Source organism: Astatotilapia calliptera, chromosome 12 (assembly GCF_900246225.1).
Source record: "Astatotilapia calliptera chromosome 12, fAstCal1.2, whole genome shotgun sequence".
NCBI lineage: Eukaryota > Metazoa > Chordata > Actinopteri > Cichliformes > Cichlidae > Astatotilapia > Astatotilapia calliptera.
The window spans coordinates 1543528-1557552 of NC_039313.1; the positions used below are offsets into that span (position 1 = coordinate 1543528).

Genomic DNA, 14025 nt, shown 5'->3' on the forward strand with positions numbered 1-14025 from the left:
ACGCTGAGCCTGATCTCGAGGGTTTGGTTGTTCTGGTCTAAAGGGCTGACTCGGATTGTGAGATGGTGGAAGGGCATTACCAAAAGGAAGAGGTTGAACTAAATCTTGTTGGAAAGACAGAGACTGATTGGACATATCAAATGGTGGAGACTGAGATAAAGCCATGGGGTATGGAGGGGAATGAATGAGTGAAGATTGTGTTGGGCAGTAAAGATGTGGAGCTTGTACTGCCTGCTGGTAGAAAGGTGGTTGTTGGCATGTGATAAGCTGGGTCAACATGGAGGGAACTTTAAGATCGTGCTCATGCTGAGTTGCTTGCATCTTCAACAGAAGCTCCGACTCATCATTCTTCAAGGCGTTTGTAATCGTGTCCGCAAATTTTCCAAAGTTGACTCCATCTTTGACTTTCTCTTCCTGCTCTTGGCAGATGTATGTGTAAAGAGAATAGTTGTTTGTGTTATTTCAACAAAAGGATAATTTTTATGTTCAAGGATAGAGGGAATTTTCATATGCAGTTCTTGTACACACCTTGGAGAAATAAGAACATCACCAAAATAGTATAGGTCAGAAATTAAGAGTGTAGTGTATTTGATCATTTGGGTCAGCTCACGGTTTTTATTTGAAAAACATTGCACAATCTACAGTATGTCTTACATTACAATCTCTCCCTTCTCTCTCATTGACAAAATGAGTTGTATTAATTAGAAGATACGTGTGTGCTTTATCCATGCTTAGGAATCCAGAGTAAAATTGAACTCTTAGGGATACATTATTTTGCCTTGTGAGGTCTCGACATGACACTTTACTTGAAAAATGTTTTTTCTAATAGGATAATGAAAAGTTTGCAACAACAATTTTCTATTTAATATATGTATGCATTCTTTTTTATGCATTCTTTATCTGCACTGACTGCAGATGAACTTTCCTTTGAGGCAGAATCAAATGTCAGCAACACAGGAGTACCATCACCCAGTGTACAGGCACCTTTTGAAAATACAAATATACAATCATACAACCTATTAAAATGCTATGTACATGGTTACAGCTGTTGTAGTTCAGCCTTCATTTATAATTTCGCTATTGCTGACATATAGAATGTTCTCAATTTTTGTTCAGTAATTTATTCAGTTATGTTATGTGTTTAGACATGGGTTATACAGAACGTTTAATGTAACGTTACTTGCACCCACAATTTTATTCTCCACACATGACTACAACAAAGTACAAGTTAGCATACCTTTTTCACTGTTGAGGCTGAAAGCTGGACTAGCGATAGCCCCTGGACTTTCAGGCTGTTCTTCGGCTGTTTCAATGGAGCTATCGATCAGCTCTATTGGCTGACAAATGGGTTTGTCGCCCAAAACACAGTCAAGCTCATCATGAAACGGCAGGTGACTCGACCACGTCCGCTTTGTTTGTTTATATCTTTAGCTTCTTTAAACTTGGCTCTGAGGCTCTTCACTTTCCTCTGACACTGTAGCCACGTTCACCTGTGTCCAACCATTTCTTTGGCAATGCACTCAAACACAGCCCGGTTACAATACCACGCTTCAAGTTTAGCTTGAATAGAATTGTCTCCCCATATGCTAATCCAGACCTTCCCAAAGTGTGGGGCCCGCCCCCTAGGGGGGGGGGGGCGCAGATCCATTGCAGGGCGCGGTATGAAAAGGGGGGGAAAAAAACCAAACGCTTGGACACTGCTAGCACGGGGGCCACAGAAACGCAAAGCAGGAGATGAAGCATCGCTGAATATGTTTCCAAACCAACTTCATTCTAAGCCAAAGACTAGAAAATATGCTGAAGCAAATCTTCTCTTTGGTTTCACCTGCACAAGTGCTGAGGTAGGTCTCCCTGCAGGATTGGTTTTCGCTGGGCTCTTCAAATCCCGGACAAACAGGATCCCACAGCTGTTTGTTTTTCAACCCATTTTGCACAGAGAGGCATTTTTTGAAAAATGTATTGATAGCATTGTTGAACATTATTACACAGGAAAAAAACAACACGTAAAATAATGACACCGTGACGCCTCTGCCTTTGTAAATGGAGGGACAGTAACTGCGTGTAAAACCTGCAGACAGTCAGATTAACAGCATTTCGTCTCTATCTCCATTCTGCAGTTCATCTCATGTAAACAATAACGTGGCCACAGCGTGATGTGAATAAAGGCGCATACCTTTGACGTTGTGTGACGAACTCTGTATTCCTCGTCCACACGTAAACGCAAAAAAGGAGTTTTAAAAAAATCTCAGTTTTCGGTGATTTGAAACACCGTTTACGTGGACGAAACAGCTGTGTTTTCAAAAATACTCGTGTAGGTGCGGACGCAGTGTAAGAGAGTTTGGAGATTATTTTATTACTACCTGCAGATTACTTGTATTTGCTTAATTGTTTACTAAATGTTTGAGGTGTGAAATAAACTGCAATGGAGCAAAATATGGGTGCGTGTGGTTGGAGGATGTGTTTGTGCGCACGTGCACGCGCCGGAGGGGGGAACATTTTTCTTGCAAAACAAGGGGGGGCCTAGCAAAAAAAAAATTGGGAACCACTGTGCTAATCAAGTCCAAAACCTCAGTTTCTGTCCATTGACTCGCTCCGTCTACAGTTTCCGCCATGCTTTCTCGTTTGTCTTCTCCGGCGCTGATAATTGGCGTCTGTCTTGTGTCAGTGACGTAAAAGACGGATTTAATGCGGCATGACCGTTCAAACAGCAGTCGCTTTCTAAAACATCAAAAACATGCTCCATAAAGCACCCTCCAATAGCCAAACCCATCTGTTCTCTGATTGGATAGTTAAATTTGTGATTGACATGACATTGGCCAATCAGATGAAAGGAAGAAAAACAGGGTCAAAATTCGTACTTGTAGCTTGATACTTGAGTGCAGAGTTTCACACATATTTTTTGGCTAAGTCCACACACAAAATCTTTTTACACATACAAATCCTGATTTACAAATACAAAATATTTATGACCACAATTTGAGCCCATAAATATTTCCCAGCGACAGCAGAAGTGAACAGCTGGATGAGAAATCCATTCAGCATTAAAGCCTCTGACATACCCGAGGATTTCTCAGTTGTTGAGCAGGAGAGCTTTACAGAACTATCTTGTGATGAGACACTGAAGTCTGCTTTCAGAAATCAGACATTGTTTGAACTTTTGGATGCAGCTGCGCAGCAAATACCCAGCACTTTCAGACAAGGCTGTGCACGTTCTCCTCCCATTTGCGACCACATATTTTTTTTTGAGAAGGGCTTCTCTTCACTCGCCTTCATAAAGACAAAATATAGAAACAGATTTGATGCTGAATCCAACTTGATGCTGAAGCTGACCTCAATCGACGCAGACATCACAGAACGCCATGCACATCCCTCTCATTAGGTATGAAGACCAAGTAACAACAAAATTTTAATGTTTTGATTGTTTCCATGTAGCTGTTTGTCACGGTCTGCAGAGACAGGCCGTGTGGTGGTGTGTGTAATGGACCCAGGTGCGTACACAAGTGAGTAGACGGGAGTGAACTTAACAGAAAGCGAGCCTTTATTATGGCTGAAGACAAAGTGTACAAACAAAGCAGGGATAGCGTGACTAAACTAGACTATAACTAAACTGGGAAAACTAGTACTGTGACAAACTAAGAAAACTCGGTCATGGAGGTGAGAACACAGACGACGCGACACAGACTGCATGAAACACAGAGACTAAATACACATGAGGGATGATCAGGGGAAGTGGCCACACATGGGAGCACAGCTGACACACATGAACCTAACGACAGGACAGGAGAAGTGAAACTGAATACACTGACATTGAATACAGACTTTCAAAGTAAAACAGGAAACATGGAGATTAGACATGACAAGAACTAAACATAACCACGCAGACATGACGCATGAACCGGGGAGACTTAGTACAGGGGGAGATGACATAAACAACTAAGGAACAAAACTAAACTGCAATCTAGAAATTAACTAGGTGAACTAAGCTAGGTGCAAATGAATACAGAAGATACATGGAACTCAAATACTGGGTCGCTTGACCCAGGACCATGACACTGTTGTTATTATATCCCTTTTGCTGTCAATGTTTTCATGCAGTACACTTGTTAACAATCTTGCTAAGTGTTTCATTGCAGTACATTTGTCACATCCTGAATGTGTAAATGCAGTGCACTTCATATTGTCACTTGATGGGTGTTTCAGTCAAGTACAGTTGCGGCTTTTTATGACAGTTAAAATAAATAACATTCTTATAAGAAATAAAATTGTCTCGTGTAAACTGTATATGTTGTTAAATAGGTCTATACTATTGTATTTTAATGTCGGTCATAATGGTGGTACTTCAAAAGCCATATATTTTCTGAGGTGATACTCATTGTAAAGAGTTTGAGAACCGCTGCCCTAATATAATAGGCTGATGAAGGTTTCCACTTTTTAATAATCCCACCTTCACCCCAAAAGATTCATCTGCATGGAGCCATTCGGTACATGGAGAGAGGTAGGAAGTCCTCTTCCCTTTTTTGGGTGGAACAGCCAGGCCCCTCCAGTTCTCAACTGCATCTTCATCAGCCAGAGGAATGTTTGTGGCAGCATCAGATCCCACAGACGGGTGAGCATCCATTTTCATTTTGTCTTCTGCACTGCAAGTCGTCATGGAGCCAGAATTGGCATCTGTGACTTACAGTGATTGTTGCCTCATCTTTGATCTTTTGCAGAACAAATCCGCATATTTCCTTCGATGAAGGAAAGATGATGAGCAATAAAGGGATTGACACAAACAGGCAAGTTTTCGTGTTTGAACTCAGCTTCAACAGTGGCTGAACTTGCTGTGATGCTGGTGCTTTGGAAGAGAGGGACCATTATTCATGTCCAGAGTGGCAAGTAACTTGCGAGTCTTATTATATGAGGAATAATCTCAGGGAGAAAGTGAATATTATCTCTATCCTGGTTTGCTGCAGCAGGTGACCTGCTCTCCTCACATATTTCTGTTACCCAGTGTCGTAGGTCAGTCTGGATCTCATCAACTGAATCCAATCTCTCACTTTCCTCTGTCTGTTCATCTGGAATGATGATGGAGTCTTGAGGAATTTGGGCTTTCAGGTATTTCTTGCAGCTTTCTGAAGGAAGGGCGGCTCCTTCATCACGTTCTGCCTCACTGAGGGCCACAACAGTGATAGCACGTAGGAGCTGTTTTGCATCGTCCAAGTATTGTGACTGAAGAAGCTTTGCTAATGACCTGACAAAGAAATCTTTAACACGATGTGTTTTCTTCTTCAGGCAGTCCCACTGGCATATCATCTTGATGCAGTGCACAACATCAACCCTGATAAAACAAGGGGGGACTTTGGCAGACTGGGTTCCAAGAAGGACATGAAAGCATTCATTAAGGTAGGACTTCAGATCAGGATGAGCAGGGAAATCCTTGACCAGAGCTCCCAGAGTAAAGTCACTCCCAGCTTCCTTTGGCACAGGTGCACCTGCACGAATCCATTCTGTCAACCAGTTTGTGATGGCATTAACATCCTGTTTCTCTGACAGCATTTGCACCACTGAGACACTGAGGCAATTGTTTTCTGTCAGAATGCCTTGATAAAGGAAGATATGGCCATTTGGTGTCAGCGGTTTTCTCACAACTTGCATCAAACACACAGTTGGGGGAGATTTTTTTGACAATGTCTTGTAAACATGCATCTGAGTTTGACTCCAGTAATGACAGAAAACCTGTCCAGCCCAATATCTCGGATGCTACCACTGTGAGGAACACTATATTTTAATAATTGCAGAGATGCAATGGGGTCCGAGTCTATTCTCTCTTGTTTGGTTTTTCGCAGAGTGGCCAAATTTGGAAAGTGGCTTGACTCAGGATCTCCAACATCCATCAAATCTGCTGCCTGCGCTGACCTCCATACAGCTGGTTCCATTCTGCCCTCACACAACTCTTTAGCGATTTGTTCACACAGGTTTTCAGACATGAACCACTTGGAGTGGCAAGTGTGCAAGGAGAGATCTGTATTTCTCATGAAACACTGGAGTTCAATTGAACTGTTAATTGCCGTCTGTCTGTCACATGACATTTCTTACTGGCCATGACACTCCTTACAGCACAAGAGTAGACCACTTTGGTCCATTATCGAGCAGTCTGGGATGTTGACCTTTGAATGACCTATAAAATAAAGTGTAATATCTCAAAAGTCAAAGCAGCACAAACGATAATTTTACCTGCACAAATCTGCACAAACGAAGTACTAACTGCTCTGCCTACTTGCCTTTACTTTTCAAGTGGGTGGGTACCTGTGTCGATTATTGGTATAGGTGTGAATCCAACTTGGTCTTTTTTGTTGTGACCTAAAACCATATCAGAAATAAATAAATGCCACTTCACCTTAAAAGCATTTTTTAATTGTGTATTTTTTTCACAACTGTTTTTTTCCCAGTTAAACAGATATTAGTATGGTGACTTCAAAGAGACTTGACTGCAGAACAATGTGCATCTTCAACAAACTGGTTTGGTGAATCACGTTTTTTCTGAATTCTTAGTCAAAATCCTTGCTGTGTTTGGGCTTACATAGGCCTGCTGCAAGGACCTAAACGCAGGACTCGGAACATGGAGGAATGAACTGAAAGAGGCAGCTTTACTGTGCTGAAAAACTCAGATGACAAAATGCAGGGAACAGAACATATAAACTGGGAAATAGGGAACTAACATGAAAACTTGAGACCTACGAAACTAAAGACTAAAAAAACTAACAAATTACACTTTAACCAGGAGCACGGAGGAATTACACACCTGTGTGAGGGTACGATGCAACAACAACTGTCTGGGAGAACTGAAAGAGCCGGTTCTCTAAAAAGAGCCGGAAATCCCATCACTACGCGATAAGGATCCGGCTCGTGTCGTTCACGTCAAAGATCCGGCTCTAAGAGCCATTTCGTTCGCGACCGACACATCACTACTGGGAAGACAGGACTAAAATTCACAAGGGAGAAATCAGGGAGTGGGAGACACAGCTAGAAGTAATCAGGCAGACGGGGAACAGAAGCTGAACACAAAACACCACTATCAAAATAAAACAGGAAGCACATGACAGGGACAGAGACACGGACTCGACACCGAGCAAGGTACCAAACCTAAGAACTAGAACTCAGAAAATACTGAGCTAGGAATACTTGAGAGAGAAACCAAAACTAAAAGACTAGCAACGACACATCATGAAATCTAGGATAAATAACACAAAACAGATAAAGACCTTGAACTTAAATTTGCCAATGAATTGGTATCAGAGCCTCTCACCCTAGCCTAGCAACTAAGTTAAATGATTTCTTCCAAAGTACCATTAATGAAACTGCACAATTGTTTTATAATTCACGTCACTCTCAACAAAATACCGGGGGAATACCGACCCCAAAATGGATGTCTCTTCTCAAGACTCAAAGTTCAATATTCAAAAAAATTACAGAAAATGAAATAGAAAGTATATGTCAAAATTAAAAAGTTCTAAAGCAAGGGATGAGTTTGTTTGTGATACCAGTTTTTTTAAGCATTGTAAATCTTGTATTTTGGTCCCTATCTTTTCAAAGATAGCGGAAAAGTGGGTTGTGAATTCTATCAATGAGCATCTTAATGATTCCAACCCGGTTTGCACCCTATGCAATTCAGATTTCACACTCTTCATTCAACTGAAACGACTGTCTGCTTTTGTTCAGATGGTGAAGTCTTATTTAGACAAGAGCCGTTATGTTGCGGCTGTTTCTGTTGATTTTAAGCATGCGTTTGAGTTCTTATCTAGACTGTCAACATTTAACTTTAGTAATCACACTGTTAAATGGATACAGTCTTATTTATTAGATAGAAAACAATGCGTGCAAATAAAGAATAGTAAGTCACCCCATCTTCACTGTACGAAAGGTGTACCTCAGGGTTCAATTCTAGGCCCCCTGTTATTTTCACTCTATGTAAATGACTTGCCCAATGTGTGCAAAAATGTGGACGCGATCGTGTATGCTAATGATACGGTAATTTTTCCACAAGCCAAAACTGCTAATTTTGCAGCCCATCAGCTTTCATTGGAATTACGCGATTTACAAAAATGGCTGAATGACTCATGCCTGTGCCATAATTTTTTAAAAACGTATCATTGTGTTTTAGTAAACCTAAAACAACCGTGGCTGCATAAAAGTTTGATTGGGTGCACAAGAACTAATTAATGTTGAGGAATTTAAGTATTTTTTGAGTGCTACTAGACTTGAAATTATCCTTTAAAAAAAACGTTAAAAAGTAGCAAACTGTAAATGTTAATATACGGAACTTTAGACATATTCGCACTTCATTAACAGACACAGCAGCGATTACATTACTCTATGATACTGGCTCATACTCCATACTGTATTACAAGTTGGTCTTATACGAGTCTTGCTTCTATTGGGCCAATTTAAGTATGCTACAAAAGAGCATTGAAAATATTAGACAAGAAACCTTTGTCATACTACCATTGTCAAATTTTAGATAAATACAAGTTTTTAAATTTTATCAATTTCAGATTATTTAAATGTGCCTGTCTGATCTACAAGGTTATACATGGTGGGGCGCCTCCACCAATGAGTGATCTTATTAATCTAAAGTCTAGCAGTGTTGCCAGGTCTCGACTGACTCGAGCCACTGTGAGAGGTGATTATGAATTGGCATTTAGACGGACCACCTTTTCACAGAATGCTCTGTCATATCAGAGAGTGAGCTTCTGGAATAGTCTTCCACTGTCAGTGAGGGAAAGGACAAGCCTCCCTATTTTTAGGAGTAATTTAAAAGGGTGGCTGTGATCATGTTTAATTAATCATGGTTATATATTGCACGTGAAATAGAGTTATAGCATTACAAAAAGGGACACAGTTATTAGTGTAATGGGTCAGTGCAATATCAGGACAGGACTTATGTGCAATATAACTGGTGTGTTTCCATTATTGTTTTCTATATTGGCCTATGTTGTCCACTCTTGTTGTCATTGTTTGTTCTAATATAATGTAATCACTGTTTTTGTCCTTGTCTCTATATACATGGTCTGTAAATGATATCTGTATGTTTTTATACAGAGGGTCTGCTGATGGAAATGAGCCAAAAGCTGTTGTTATGGTCTGGGTGAAGCACCTGTGTTCCTGGTGTCTTCACCCCTGGGCGGGGCCCCTTCGTTTCCACCGACTAGCTGCACCTGTGAGCAATGAGGCTGCAGAGATATAAGACCAGCAATCCACCATTGCCAGATTGTCCGTGAATCTGCATTAGTGAAGGTTATTGCAGTAGTTGAATGTTGCCATTGTTTTAGTGGAATTAATTCTTTGCTCACAGTCAAGCCTCCAGATGACAGGTTGCCTTTACCTCACTGTGTTTGACCGCTGGATTACTTGCAGCTCCACTAGATATGCTCACCTGCCCAGCACATGGACCATGCACTAAGATCTCTCTTTGTTTCCCGCAGACCGTCTCCCCCTCTGTTTCGCCTCTGCCTGTAGAGAGTAAGGCTATGTACATGAGTATGTTTGAAAATGGAGATTTTCAGGGTGTTTTGTTTTAACTCCCGTCCACACGTGAAGTTTTGAAAAAAAAAATATCTCCGTCCACATGAAAACACTAAAATGAAAGACTAAACAGAGTTTTGTGCCCTCACAACCTGAAGTGCTTCTGAAAAGTTTTTGTTTTTCTGAAAAGGGATAATTTTGGGTTACTTTTCATGTTCCAGTGCTTCAAATGTTAATGACCAAAGAGAGTATTTTGGTTCATCTACACTGACAACCTAGGAATGAACAAAATACATACAGCATACATAAATGTAATTTTAAAAAAAAATTTTTTTTAAAGTGAATTTATTCAAAACCGACATCGGGATTTGGGTTGTGAGAGCGTCTGTGTTGAATGTAGAAGTCACGTAAGAAGTTCACTCTGACGCTGTAATCTGTAATCTAAACGAGAGGAGATGAAGGCATGGACAAGCATCTCCAGTTCACCTTTGGATACAATAGTCCTGAGTTTGGCAATGTTTCTTAGATGAAAAAAGCAGGAGCGGGTCACAGACTTGATATGAGCATCAAACGACAGTGATTGATCAAAAATTATCCCAAGATTCCACTGATTTTATCTTGGAAAAATCCTAGAAAGTCATTGCAGTGCTTATCTGAAAAGACAGGTGTGCACGGAGTTGCGGGGGAGACTATGTTATTTACTGTGTCGAAGAGAACCTTAGGATTTCTTTTTCCTACTGTGAGTAGTTCAGAGAAATAAGTGGCTCTCGCATCTTTCACCATGTTTTTGAAGGTAGATAATAGTGGAGCTTATGAACTTCAAGTTTTGTGGCTTTCCACAGGCGCTTAGTTTTACGGAAAATTCACCTAAAGCTGTGAATAGCTTCTGTGAACCAGGGCAGGGATTTAGTAGTGCTGCCGTTTGTTCATGTTGGACTAAAAGATTATATATGAAAGGAGTGCAACCAATCAAAACTCTCACTTTTGGGATTCGGGGCACACATACCTTGTTATTCAGACACTGGGAGAGCCATCTTTCTAGAAGCTCCTCTGGTCCTGATGACTCCTGCTCTTCCTGGTCAGATCCTTGATTGTCTTTGTCCTGCATAGATTCTCTGTCCTCTCTCCTTTTCACTTTCTTTGCTGCATATGTTGAAAATGCATTCGTTGTCAGTGCTCAGCTCTGGAGGGTGTCCTCTGCAGGGTCCTTAAGCTGTGCAAAGCAATATTGCTCATTATTAATAAATGTAAGTGTACAGATAAATGTATAACATAAACAGGTCTGACTTTAGCTTGTTTAAATAACCTTGGTAAACCCTTTTGGCTGTGATGGCATCACAGCACATAAATGTTGCCACTGTGTCGTTAAGTTTTACGTCCCAACTGTTGCTTGGCCGGGAAGAATAATTAATGTTTTAAAAAGAAACCAGATGAATAAATTCCATGACACTTCAACCCTACTTCATAGTATGTCTAAAAAATTAAAGGTTTTCTTACATAAGTGCTACTGGAGAAATATAGCATGTTGAATGTGGGTGCAGTCCCCATATTCATCTTCTCCCAGGCTGCCTTGAAATTTCTGGTAGCTTATGATGAACACCTCCATTGGAACTGTGGGGAAAAAGTAGATGCCTCCGAACTGCCTTCAATATTTTCTCTAATAGCTGTAACGCTGCAACCAGGCGTGCTCGTTCCTATAGAGGGACCGCTGCTTGCCCATGGTACTTTTGAGTCTTGTGCTGTTCAACCTAATAAATCAAAAGACATGTTCATTCTCTCTGATCAGCTGACTAAACAATGTATATGCCTCTTAGGTAACTATAACTCTTATAGTTTTCGTACTTACGGATGATGTGGGCACCATGCTTAGTTTTTTTTTCTACCGTTTCAACCCCCTCTGATTCACTGATAACACAGCCCCCCCATTCCAAGGGCTTTCCCTCTATAAAATACCACTGTGCAATACTTCATTTTCTCTCTATCTCATTGTACATCTAAATATTCTATTCCTCAGTACTCATGTTGATGGCCACACCCTTTCGGTGGCCAGTTATGGAAATGATGTATCCACCCAACCGTCCAAAAAACAATTTTACTTTTGATCCGATCTGGGGTTGCTTCTCGAGTTTATCTGTAGAAGCAGAAATAGAACATTGTATGCATTAGTATGTCATGCTAATACATATAGTGCATTTACATGTGCAGTTCTTTTGTGCAGATTATAGAGGGACTTTATAAGCACCATTTCTCAAGGACCACAAGAGCACCACAAAGCACCAAACACATTTTCCAGAATAACCATACACACAAACCCAGTTTTCAGTTCCAAGTCCCTGTAATGTGTCATGAGACCTGGGGTTAAAGTCCCACCCCCTGGTCGCCTCTACATCACAGCTAAGAGAAGTTCAAAGGTCTTAAAATCAAACAAATGTGATTAAAAAAAAATATTCAAAGTGATAAAACAGAGCTTTTCTCTATTTCCACTAATGCAAACGTGCTAATCATTTCAAAGAAGAAGTTAAATAAAATAAAAAAAGGTAATTAACAGAGTTAATTACAGTACATTAACATTAACAGTAATCCTAGTGGATATAACACTCTCCTTTATGCTGTTTCGCAGATAAACCTGTTTCTTACCAAATCTTTTATGTTCTGAACTGTTCTTCCTGCCAACACTGGTTCCTCTGCCAGTTTCCAATGACTGCATTCATTTCTGGTGGCCAGTTTCCCTTTGTTTATGTGGTCATTAAAATGCTTCATCACTGCAGCAACCTCAGCCTTGGACCACCTTTTTTATGGGAGCTCTTCTTGAATCACGGGCTTGAGAAGCATTTTTATCTGGAAGAAGCAGAAAATTGTTGGAATATCCAGCAACTGATCTCCTCAGTTTTAAACATTTGTTGATTGTTGTTAAAAGAAGGGATGCTACCCTCTCCCAACTTCTGAGGTGTGTTGCTACCATCAATATCAAAATGAGCTAATGTTCGCTTTAAATATTACATTGTCTCATTTTAGACATTTGATACATTTTCAGTGTTCTAGTGTGTAAAAAGATAAGTTGAATACAAGTTTTGTGATGCATGCTCAATCATTAAGCCAAGTTCGTCCCAAAAGGTTGATTCTGTTCGTCTGGACGCAGCGTTTCATGACGTTCCTCCCACTGAAAACAATATGTCCAGATGAACAGAATCAACCTTTTGAGATTTACTTACCTTAATGATTGAGCATGCATCCTCTGAGCACCATAGTATGTCTTGAAATAGTCAGGGGACACCCTGCCCTAAAAATGTTTGTCCGCTGTCCTTAACCTTGAGCTTCTGAAAATAATGGACTACATTTAATGGCTACAATGTGGTGATTCTGTTAAATCTCTTGAATTAAAGCTGAAAGTCTACACTTTTAATCACATATGGATTGATTAATTTTAAAATCCATTGTGGTGGTGTAGGTGGTGTACAGAGACAGAAATACAATAAAATTACAAAGAACGTGTCCATCAGCTTAGGGAACCAACTGTACCTCATTTTATTGATTCTGTCTTATTCTATTTTAAATTTATATTTTAAAACACATAAGGGTACTTAGACCTAAACTTCCCTTACCTTCAGAGGGAGCGGCAGTTTCATTGCTGTAGGCATCCATAGTAGCACTTCATTTGCTGGTTACACATTTTGATTAAGTTTTAATATTCGCAACAAACACATTTTATCCACTGAAACCAAAATAGTCATAACTTACCACAATCTCCAGTGTCTTGGACCTGCTCTGCGTTTGTGGACTCAGCGACTGCATGCACAGGCTCACGTGTACCACATGCCGACGTTGCGAGTGTAAATGCCGGCAAAGCCACTTTACTTTGCACTTTTATTTTGAAGAGTACCTTAGCACTTCCTCTTTTATTGTGTCAGACTTCCTGTTCTGTTCTCGGTGAGGCGACGCAAACACGTTGCTTCAGAGTGAGTAAAAGCGTTTGTTTTTGAGGGTACTCATGCAAAACTATGTGTTTTATTTATCTGTCACATGCTATAACTTTGAAAGTTTACTCAATGTGGTTGAATTCGTTTTTTATTGTGTATGCATGTCATTTGTTTGTGGTGTGGAAAGACTGGCTAAGAGATGTGCATGGAGGAGGTTGGCTAGCTGATTCAGCATGATTAGCACCCTTGGAAGCAGAAAGAGGTTGGTTAATGATTGCAAATGATTGTTTATGTATTTAAGAGACAGAATGGTTGTTGTTAATTCATTTTATTAAATGCTGTAACATAAGTAGTTTAAAAACTATTGATTTATGTCAATGTCACTATTTGAGTTAATCAAAATAATTTTCTATGGTAAAATGTGAACATTTCTGCACTTTTTACGTAAATGTTTAATGGTATTTGTTTGTGCATCTTTATAGTTTTCACGGTGCCATATTGTCGGTGGTTAAAGGAGGAGAGAATAAAGTTGCATCAGTCGAAGCTCTCTGCGTCACGAGTGGTAATTCCAAGTGGGCAGCTACAGCGAGTTCTGTACCATCAT

General features: G+C 40.2%; 1 long non-coding RNA gene across 2 annotated transcripts; it reads right to left on the reverse strand.

The window, feature by feature from the left end:
• Positions 1-9226: 9226 nt before the first annotated feature.
• On the reverse strand, positions 9227-13297 carry LOC113034326 (uncharacterized). Of its 2 annotated transcripts, XR_003274157.1 has the most exons (5): positions 13243-13297; positions 12142-12342; positions 11002-11635; positions 10511-10717; positions 9227-9492 (listed from the first exon to the last, which is right to left on the reverse strand). It is a non-coding gene; the product is annotated as an uncharacterized LOC113034326 (long non-coding RNA). The 2 variants fall into 2 exon arrangements; XR_003274156.1 differs by having other exon boundaries at positions 10511-11635.
• Positions 13298-14025: the final 728 nt, after the last annotated feature.